The following is a 10,986-nucleotide window of genomic DNA, read 5'->3' on the forward strand; positions in this document are numbered from 1 at the left end:
AAATTAGGGTAGGGGGACCTCAACCGTGAGACAACATGGACCGTTGGAAAATTCCTTTTAAAATTCGGGTGGAAATTCCTTTGAATTTGTAACAATGTCTCATTAGCATAAATTTTCACGGGAGGTCGTTGATGAATTAGTCCCCGGAAACATTCCACTACACGTGCTCTGGAATGCATAGAAAATTTTAAATATATATTAAATTTTTTTGTCACTCAATATATATTTTACATAGACAATTAGCCCGATGTATTGTGGACGGACATACCATAATACATAAGTACTTTTTGCTGGCATAACTCTGGTTTTTCAGTAACTTACAGTCAATAGTGGCAAACAATAGTCCCTCTAATCACGTAAGGTGAATAAAAGGGAAATCATTAGGACGAGTGACAGGAAAAATCAGGTCGACGCATGCAGAACCGGTGAAAAACGACACCTCAAGGTGTAAACTGGCATTCATCCCTTTATTCATGTGATTCACATGGCTAGGCAATTAAAGTAAATTGCAAGAATCACTGTGAGAAACAATGGCAGGACACACCATGGAAACCTTAACCTTGACTCTCCCGCGCTAGTGGAAAGAGTACGTTGCATAACGGCCCGTAGCCACACTCCGCCGTTTCAAGTTCACGCCCGCGCGCAACCGCCCGCGGCCGATATCTTTTTCGATTTACGAGTGAAGCAGGGAATCCAGCCAGACGTTTTTATCGCATCACATTGAATTTTGTCGGCTCTTTTTTAATAATCCTTGAAATTCGCGGATAATATATGAAAAAAACTTGAATTTCACGCACTATTTATGACCCGTGTTTAACATGAACTGAAAATTCTCCAAAAATTGCCCGGAAAATTCCGAATAAAAATTCTAGCAGTCGATAAACTGGATAATTCGCCGATACCCTCCCCGTACCAGATCAAAATAATAATCGATTCATTGTAGTTACCCCAGGGGGTCAACTACTCGGGCGAAAAATTATCCAAAACGACTTCACGAACTACTCTCATCTTTTCTCATGCTCTTTTGCTCATTCAGATCGTTTGAGACGGCTCAGGAGATGTGCAATTGCTCGAGAGAAAGGCTCTCATTGTGTTTAACCCCTCTCGGTTCATCTACTCTCCTGGTACATGGACCCGTTACCAAGAGTCACCCACCTTGGGGCCGTGGCGGAGATAAAGACAGTGATTATCTTTATGCTAATCGTGTGCGGCAAATTCGGAAAGCATTCACCCTCCAAGTAACCAGAGTAAAAAGCGCGTAAAAATAAAAATTATATGTGTAATACTTATTTTCTGGATGGGTTTGCTGCCTCCAGTCTTGAATCGATTTAAACGTAAAAAGTACTTCCTTAATTTGTTATTGTCTACCCCTTCATTCCAGCCCTCTTTAGCCCACACAGAGGAAAAATTATTTTACCCGGAGAATATTCACACACCGAGGATTTTCAATCTTCTTCAACAATTATCCGATAAAAATTCCTCATTTAAATGTTTCTATCATTGATTTACTTTACGCACATTCCTGAAAACGAAACCCCAAACCAAAACTATCATTTTCCAAATGAAAATCGATACATTCTGCGCCCATTCCCATCATACCGATAATACTCCCTTCAATTCTCTTCCTCAATTTTCCAAAGCCGAAGTAAATTCCGGATTTATATTCCCCTGCATTTTATCATGGAAACGAGAATAGAATTTCCATCAAACGTGTTCAGCTGACCTAAGCCAGGGGCAGCTGTGATCGGTCTCGCCGAATGAATACGTGAGCCATGGACCACTATCGTGGTAACCCAGGTACAGTTATTTCACTGGCACACTTTGGCCCCAGAATACCAAACGAGCCAAGGTGAGCCAAGTGAGGAAAAGGACGTATTTAGTATAATACATTCGGTGCATTCTCGTCACAAAGTCAAATCACCCCGCCAATCGTCAATGCAATACTGTCATCCACAGTGACGTCGCATTTTCAAGTAGTACAACCAAAAAATCAGATATTTTATTCCCTAAAATAAAAATTTAATTTAATTATCAGAGACGTTGTGATGTAACGAAAATTGCTTACGATCATGTCGATCTCTGGGGTTACCAACGTGTCAGATGACACGTCAAAGATCATGTCCTGCCATATTTTTGTCACTCAGTCCGTAAAACGTCACCCAGGGGCTGAGTAACAAAAAATATCCTCCGATTTACGGCCGTGAAGAATTTTTCAGCTTCATGCGATTACAGAAATCGCCTGCGGCCGGTCCTGTATCCCCATATTCGCCCTCATATTCGCCCGAAAAATTCCTCACGACCTATTGTCGAAATATACAATTTTTTAGTCCCTCGTATGATCCTCGAAGGCTTCTTTGCCCTTCGCTGAGTGTACGCCTTGAGGGGGCACTATAGTTTATTGTTCATGCAAACAACCGTCGTTTTATATTTTTTATTACACTTCATCGCCGCTTCATTTGCGTTTATCTCTCGCTGTCAGATTCCCAGGTATTTTGACCCTCCCCCTCCATCAAGTTCGTTAGATCGTGCCTCTTGTGCATTTTGCAAATTAAAGATCAGGCTGCTTCATTTCTTTATGGATAATTTGAATTTAAACCGTGAGATCTAATGGGATTGTGCCCAAGAGGCCTGCACATACACCTGACGAGGCAGCGCACATTGGATCTCATCCTCTCGATGGTATGCTATCTGATCTCTGCTTCTCCCTGTGCATGCCATTGCCCAGGATATCTCCCTCCCTTCACGCCTCTCCAGGCATCGCAGTATCGAGTGCCATCCTGGCAATGTTGATGAACGATAGTCCAGTGAGAAACCATCGGCGAGGTCGAAAAAAAAATTACTCCAGTGAAAAACACCATCAACTGATGTCCTTCATAATCCTATCCAACTCCACACCAATATTGACCCGTGAAATTGACTAACATGACAAAGCTCTTCGTGCAAACACCATCGGTAAACCCTTTTAAAGCTAGTTTCCACTGCTAATAACCCATCCAGACATCAGCAGGTGACAAATCCACTCGCGATTGTGGAAAGTATTCGCAAACTATCCTGTTACACACTGTTTACATAATTTGCACAGAACCAGATGATTAGCATGAGCGAACGAAAATCCTTGGTCACAGCGATGAGAAAATCTCGATTGCGTGGGAACGCATATCTTGTCTGCTCTTTGGATTCCAACGCCCATCAAAAGGACCCTGATTTAATAACTTTTTTTCTCTCCATTCACCATCTTTCATACAGTAAATTGTAACAATGACGCATTCTCCCACACCTAGATTGCGTAAACGAGCAGTCATCAGTGCTTGGCCTCCACTCTTGGTGCTAATGAAGCAGTTTTATTGCGTTTAGATGATTCAATTATTCATCAACTCATTAACTGAGGTGAAGTGCAGTCATTTGGAGCGCGTGTCCAGTGGTCTTCCAGTGCTTTTTGTCTGGTACTACTATTGTTCTGACAGTTAGGTTCAACGGACTCCAGCTGGAATACAACGCAGGGGCACTTCTCCTGTGTTCGTGGTAGCAAGTGTCGTTTTTTTTTCGTACGAACTACTATTTACCACATCCCACTCTCCTTTTGTTTGTTCCTGTTCTTAAGTCATGTAGACACTCGAATCGCATCAAGTCATTCATGGGGAGCCATGAAAGTGTTCCCATTATGACGAAACCCTCGGCCCAATGGGGGTTGGAAGGAGTCGGTCTGCAGGGGTTGGATTGGGTATTTTATTCGAAGGAGGAGAAAGTCATTAGCAAATTTATATGACACGGAAGGACGTGGTTCTCTGTGAAGTAAGGAAGACATGGTTTATTGAAGTTTTCAAGTAAATAAAAATAATAACAACTCAGGAAACATAATTTCTTCGTTTAGAATTAACATTTTTAACATGTTAATGGTGAGACTCTACATGGTGCCTCGTGAATGTTGCAAGAAGAACAAATTAACACGTAAATGAGCTGACATGTCAATGGAAATAGCGAATAGACGTAATTACCATCCATTCCATTTGCGATTCTCGTCGATGATGAAGATTTCAAATAGAACACAGTTTTCTTATTGAATTGTTTTCATTTTATTGGATAGTATTGACAGAACAAATTAATATCTTCTCACATATTGATAGGGAATAATCTTCATCGGATTGAGCGGATACCCCAGAATGGCCTTGGCACAAATGGAGAGTATATACCGGACCCGGGACTACCCCAGGTCCTAGGGGGGAGCCTCATTGGTGCACGCCGTTGCCTACCTAATGCACCATCGGCTAGCTCAGGATTGTCAATTATGTCACGTACATTGGAAGGTCTTGAAAATGCGGAAGATGAAATTAATTAGATATCCGGGTGCCATATGATATCGTCAAGCTTCGAGGGATAATTTAACACATCATTTTCTGAACAGAAAACTAATTAGTGAATTGAGTTTATGGAACTCGAGGAGTTTGACTAAACGAAATAAATTAAATTGACAAAAAAAAATTTGAAATTTAAATTCGAACTATCGGAATCCCTTACTTCCATTGCATAACAAAAAAGGGTATAATTACATCAGAAAATTATATGTTTCAATAGTGAATAGTTCGGGGAATGGGGCAGGTGCAATTTAGGGTAATTAACGCAAGCTCTTTTACCTTCCGAGGATGCGGATCAAGTCCTCTCCATTATCCCCCGCACGCTGGGATGAAACAAAAACCGCGATGGATAGAATCACAACGATCAGTTTCATCGTGAGATATTATGTACTTGAGCTTGCACGAGTGCCTAGTGGTGTTTTTGCTCTGCCGTAAGTCCTTTTTATTGGGTCGAGGAGGATAAATGTTCGAGAGGAAACCACAGAGCACCTTCCGGAGGATACGGTCGGAAAAAAAAGAGACAAATATCCTTTACTTTGCCATCGCTGTTAAATGTTCCTTCTTTATTTAAACATTTTTTACTTTCCAGTCTTGTAAAGGGAAATTTTTATTTTCATGTTGAGGGATTTTCAAGTTCACTGTTGAAACCCATCGAGACTGAAAAGAAATACTCGAATGTCAACTGCATGTAATTGACCCATTTGAATAAATTAATAAAATATTAGAGATGCCTGTGATAAAAATCTCGCGAATTGATACCATCGAATGGATTATTATCACGTGAGGATGAAGATGATAAAAAAAATGGGCTCTGAAGCCTGACAACTCGTTACCTTGTAACAGCTTCTTCGTAGCAGTTTAGCTATCTCCTCTTGATCTCGAGATGAAGTCCGCTTTGCCAGTTTTACTCGATTCACCATCCACCCCACTCCTCTCGCTGAGTAATATCCCCAGGACATCAGGTGGAATATTATGCTGCAGTGAGGTCGCGTACTCGTGGGCCTCTTTCACGTCGAGGAATTCACGGGGAGACGATGCTGCATATATACGATGGTGGCTGTGATGCAGCCGGAGATTTTGATCTGAGTACTTGCGTATCCTGGTAATGTATTACTTAAGCCGTTGGAGGTCATTGATGCCCAGGGCTTTCATTTGCGCGGCATCTCCTGGAGGTTTTTTTTTATTTTGTCTGGGGGTCGTTGAGGACACTGCGAGCAGGGCACGTTAATGCAAATCAATCTGTCGGGGGAATGGGGAGGACTTCCGGTGGTAGTCGTGGAGGGTTTTCTTATTTGGATGGGTGTGCAGGCGTGACGAAGGCTATTGATTCAATAGTTCAGAGACATTTGTTGATTCCTGGACAATTGGTGAAGGTCTCCATGGGGGAAACACGAGAAATATTTATTCCAGACATAATTGGTTATTATTTATTGTTGTTTATTCCTATAATTTGTTGAAAACAATTTTCATATCAAGGAAATTTTATTTTCTTTCTTCTGGAGGGCAGAACGAAGTGAAGAACACGACGAGCTCCTGCTGAAGTGTCTCGGCGTCGAGTACGAAATCCGGGTCGACAATTACATTGAAGTTCAGGGAGGGAAATACAATGGAGAATGAGAGAAGTTATCCAAAACGTCGGAGGATGGATCTTATTTTGTGACAGATGGAGATTACGTACAGTCTATCAAGCCACCAATGACGGGTGAATCGTCGGGCATATCCGTTGGTGATGCACAGGCAATGAGAAAGAAGTTTCAACGATCACGATGGAGTTCATCCTGACTGAGGGTTATTCTCATGGATTTTTTGGAAGGGAAAATACGATATTTTATTGGGCGGAAGATCTGTGAAGGCTGTGGTTCTGGTTGGAGTGATGCTTTTATGGGGCTCTGTCACGGAAAGAGTTATTTACGAGCGATATTGCTGGACGGAGAGGAAAATCTTGAGGGAATTATACCTGGATTTCAGTAAGCCTGGGGAATAAAAAAATCAGGGGGATGGAACATTAAGATTGATCACTGTAGCTGGATTTATGAAATTGTCCACAATTGTAACGATTTCCACTGAAACTTCCCGTTTGGTCCCATTTTTTATCAAATCTTGATGCCAAAGTCTCAATTCAAAACAACAAGTTGATGAAAAAAACAGGAATTATGTGCCATTATGAGCTCAGTAAATTAAAATAAAATGAAACTAGTCATTCAACAGCAATTTAATGTATCAGAAAATACAGGAACTTTACACTGAAACATCAACGGAAACGCACCATCACTGATGATTATTTAATTTCAATGTACAACATAATTTCGTGAATGAACCTTCAAAGATTTCACGTTCAACAGCTCCCTCAGCGCCAGGAATGATTTCCTCGTGGTATTTTTATCTGATTCCAAGGTTATTAAAGAAAGAACAAGTCAGAGCACGCGATTACAAATTGATCTATCGGTGGGAAGTGAACGATTCCCTGTTAATAGTCTCATGAATATTTTTTATGAGACAAAATACTCGCTGATTTTATTGATTGAATCATTTTAATGTCGTGGTAAAAACGACGTGTTATGGTGTGATTTGATGTTCCTAGTTTATGCCCAACCTTCTGCGTGGGTGTATTTTCCTGTCACTGGGTTGTAGATGAAGAAGGGTAAGAGGAAGTAGATGACCCAACACGTTATGTTCCCGTCGCCTTCGGAGTACTGGGTCGTTGGGGATAACAGCAGCTAGTGGAGCTGCACATATCTCAATTGAAATATAATGAAGTATGGGGGGTGTATTAAATACGTCGGAGAATACATACAACTGTCCAGGAGCGATTCAACCATGTCTAAATCACCAGAAACAACTGCTGATGATGCAGAACTGACGAGAAGAATAATCCCGATGAGGGCGATGAAGAGTTTCATCTCGGCTACAACTCAATTTCACATATTCTCATATGTTGACAGCACAAGCTCAGCCGCGAGACTGGCCAAGGGCTTCCGTCAGACACATGGTTATAAGTCTTTTACGGGTAACGAGTCGTTTCGCTGGTGGTTTTCGGGGGGGAAGGGGGAGGGAACTGTGGTTGGTGACAGATGTTCAAAGATTTCACATCACTTTTGACAGTAATCACGGATTTATTCATTTAGAATCATAGGAATTTGGCCAGAAGTCAAAGAGAAGGTATGACATATATTGTAAATCTTAGAAGAAGTTTGACAATAGGAATGCAGACAGCAAACGCAGGATGAAACAGAATAATAAGGAGCTTATGAAAAAAGACATTGCTGGTCGCTTTGATAACATATGGTATGGAGACGACGAGCCCTAGTTCAAATCAGTAATTGCAAGTGCGTAAAGAATTATATCGTTTTTTTATTTATTTGTCTGACGCCAGAATTGACACATTTCACTTGGCACGTTTCGATCTGATGAACGTTTCGCCTGCCAGCTCAGGATTGCCGACGGGTTTGCGTAAATCCGCTGAGGGATAAATTTAAAAAATAATAAAATATCTTGAGAATTAGAAAAGCACTTGGGGTATTTTTTAAATCACACTTACGCATGGAGATGACCAAGACAACTAGGGATAAGACGGCTAAGATTGTGGCGAAGAGCTTCATCCTCGAATCAAAATCACTCGATTGCGTTCACTCAATAAATGACGGGAGTTTTTTTTCTGCTGCTCTTATAAGGGTGGTAGGAGGAAAATGAATATGTGAAACCGCAGGTCAAACCTCTTTCTTCGGAACCGGAAGTTCGTAATCTTGATATAAATAGGCTTTAATCGTGAAGATAATTTTTTTATCGCAGGAAAACTATATTCTTTAAATAGCAAATACGAATTTGGTACTCTTTTCATTCCCTAACGGAGGACCATAATTTTTCAGTGTCCTAGTCACTCGAATGACACTAGTTAGTAAGTCCTCGGCGACAGATGAACGATAGATAAAAAATAAGGTGGGGTTGAGGATAGATAGGAATATTGAACACAGTTGAATCAGATTTTTTTTTTCAATTTATTGAACATTATCGAAATCAGAGTAAGTCACATAGTTTTGGTTTTTCGCAGTGTAGTAGTTATTGGATTTAATTGATTGGGTTCAATCTTCATTGGGTTCAGCCGAAGAAGCTGAATATTTTACCGAAAAAGTCCCTGATGCCACGTTGGCCTCTCACGAGTCCTTCTGATCCTCCGAGATCCTCAGCTAATAAAAATTCAATAAAATAAATTATCAGGCATGAATAAATGATTATTTGACTCTGCGACATTGCCTAAAAACTTACGATTTCCCACTACAATGACGTTTGGTTCCTCTGCCGCTGATGATAACGTGACCAGGACAGCGATCGAAAGAATCGTGAAGATCAAGACAGCGAGCTTCATCGTAAAAAATAATCTTTCTCTTGCGTATACAAGTGTTGTCGAGATTCTAATGTTGTCAGTCTCGTCGGAGACCTCTTTATACAACTCCTCGGAGGAAAAATTTCAGGGAATAAGGATTATGCAGGATTTTGGTTTCCGGTTCCGGTGGAAAGCCAAAATCAAGTGCAAATTATTTTATCAAACGTGAGATAGAAATATTCCGGCGGGAGTAAGATCCTTCCCTACAGACTGGTGGTCAGGTTTATCACCGGAGAAAGATAAATTTCGTGGGATTTAGTTATATACAGATGGCTAGTAACTTTTTACAATTAAAAAATAGCATTTTGTTGATGGAGGGAGGACGTTAAGGGAGTTCAGAACTTAGGGTTAATGAGAGAAGTACAAAAAAATATTTGAATAAATATAATTTATTAAAAATTATGGCACTGGTGTCAAATCGTAGACAACATTTATAATTATTTATTGTTGAGCACTCAGGGGACGAGTGGAAGTGGACAAAGTGTACGAGAATTAATGAAACAGAGAGTAATAACATAAATTTAAATAATCCACAATTTCTTTTATTAACATATCCAAATTGGATGAAATTCGCTGTATTATTAAATGTATATCACTACGAATAAATTGTTATTGGTTTTATTTAACAATCCGTGAGTCCAATCTGTGAGTAAAGTCGAGCCTTTGAACGCAGCGTTTGGTTCTCATTGTCAACCGCGACGTAGGATATGTCCAAACAGAAAACCAAGCGATCTCAATCCATCAACTTCCCGGTCAGGATTGATTGCGTTGGCTAACGGAGAATGGATAACAAATGAAGTATAACAAATCCAAATGATCCATATGAGAGTATATATCAAGCCAAGTTCACATAGTCGAACCAAATGAAATATCTCAGAGTAACTCAGGACCAGATATCTCCGGGGAACTTGTGCGAATCTCGTAGGATCATAACAAAAAAATTACGTGGAAATCATAACACAGGGGGAGAGGGTTGAGGAATGCAGGGTAGAATCATAAAAGTTCGAACATCGGGTACATTTCCTTGTGATAATATTTCAAAATTTATTCAAATTTATCAGTTACAAAAATTATGGAAATTATAAACACTGGAGATATTGCTTTCGCTCCAGTGTTTGGGATAGGGTCAGGCGCTGGAGTGGGCTTTCTGGTCCTCATCATTGTCGACTTCGAGCGCCGAAGAAACTACCGATACCGGAAGCTACTCCTCGGACGAGTAGTCCGAGCCACGGAGCACGTTTTCCTCGCGCCATACCATCGTTCACCAGATTAGCTGCCGAAGAAAACAGAATATTAGATAAATAAATCCAAGAGATGCCAAAAAAACTTCATTCAGCCAATTTTGTTCCCGTAATTAAAATGAATAATATTCCGATAATTAACATTGGTGATAATTCATGGAAATCATTGAGATTTTCCAATCCTATATTTTCTTAAAAATGTAAAAAAATCAATGCCCTTTCGTGAATGGGAAGTGATATGGAATTTCGGAAGGTCTTGAGAAAAACTTACGATCCGCAATAATTAGATTCATGTCATCAGGTACATCTGGTAATGGAACTGATGTAACGAGCACAGCGATGGAGAGAATGGCGAGGGTTAAAACGAAGAGTTTCATTTTCAAACTCGAGGGTTTCACTTGTGCAGTAGAAATTTGTAGAAAATGTGATGTTTCATTCAGCAACACTCCCTTTTATACCATCTTCGAGGAAACTTTTTTATTATAAGAATAACGCATACTTCTGGCAGAAGAAAGGGAAGAAAAGAATTTAACAAAGATAAACTTGGTAAAAATTAAATAAAGATTATTTCGCGTTCCGGGAAAAAGGATCGTGTGATATCGCGGGATCATTCGTGAAGAAATTAGAAAGCCAAAGGAAGGGACTTGCGGCTGACGATAAGACCATTCGATCTTATGTCACCAGAGCTGGGAGGGAAGTGCATTGTTAATCCTTCACAAGTATTTTTTTGATAAAATTTATGAGAAGAAATGTTCAACAAAAAGTGCCTTAAAAGAAACGTCAAAATTACGTTTCGACACGTGAATGACCCCACCGTCTCGTAAAATTGTCATCGATCTTGCCGAGAATATCTAATTAATCGTAAAAACCCACCGCAAAACATCCGAGACAAACCAAATGAACGTAAATTTTCTGAATTCGCAACATCGTCACGAAACAACTTACAAGTTCTCACGACGCCCCTGGACGATTCAAACACTTCTCTCTCGCCTACTAATGGAACAGCTGACGA

At 40.3% G+C, this 10,986-nt stretch overlaps 1 protein-coding gene and 3 long non-coding RNA genes across 5 annotated transcripts in view; 1 reads left to right on the forward strand and 3 right to left on the reverse strand.

Annotated features, from left to right (window-relative positions):
* LOC135163987 (uncharacterized) overlaps positions 1-10,986 on the forward strand; it is a 28,031-nt gene that overhangs the window by 1,075 nt on the left and 15,970 nt on the right. The gene's annotated exons all lie outside the window — the stretch shown is intronic.
* On the reverse strand, positions 4,050-5,039 carry LOC135164000 (uncharacterized). The gene is made up of 2 exons (XR_010299205.1): positions 4,632-5,039; positions 4,050-4,306 (listed from the first exon to the last, which is right to left on the reverse strand). It is a non-coding gene; the product is annotated as an uncharacterized LOC135164000 (long non-coding RNA).
* LOC135163368 (uncharacterized) lies at positions 8,329-9,057 on the reverse strand. The gene is made up of 2 exons (XR_010299111.1): positions 8,616-9,057; positions 8,329-8,536 (listed from the first exon to the last, which is right to left on the reverse strand). It is a non-coding gene; the product is annotated as an uncharacterized LOC135163368 (long non-coding RNA).
* LOC135164152 (uncharacterized) lies at positions 9,753-10,934 on the reverse strand. The gene is made up of 3 exons (XR_010299237.1): positions 10,920-10,934; positions 10,246-10,475; positions 9,753-10,006 (listed from the first exon to the last, which is right to left on the reverse strand). It is a non-coding gene; the product is annotated as an uncharacterized LOC135164152 (long non-coding RNA).

The sequence above is a fragment of the Diachasmimorpha longicaudata genome, chromosome 6 (genome assembly GCF_034640455.1).
Source record: "Diachasmimorpha longicaudata isolate KC_UGA_2023 chromosome 6, iyDiaLong2, whole genome shotgun sequence".
Classification (NCBI taxonomy): domain Eukaryota; kingdom Metazoa; phylum Arthropoda; class Insecta; order Hymenoptera; family Braconidae; genus Diachasmimorpha; species Diachasmimorpha longicaudata.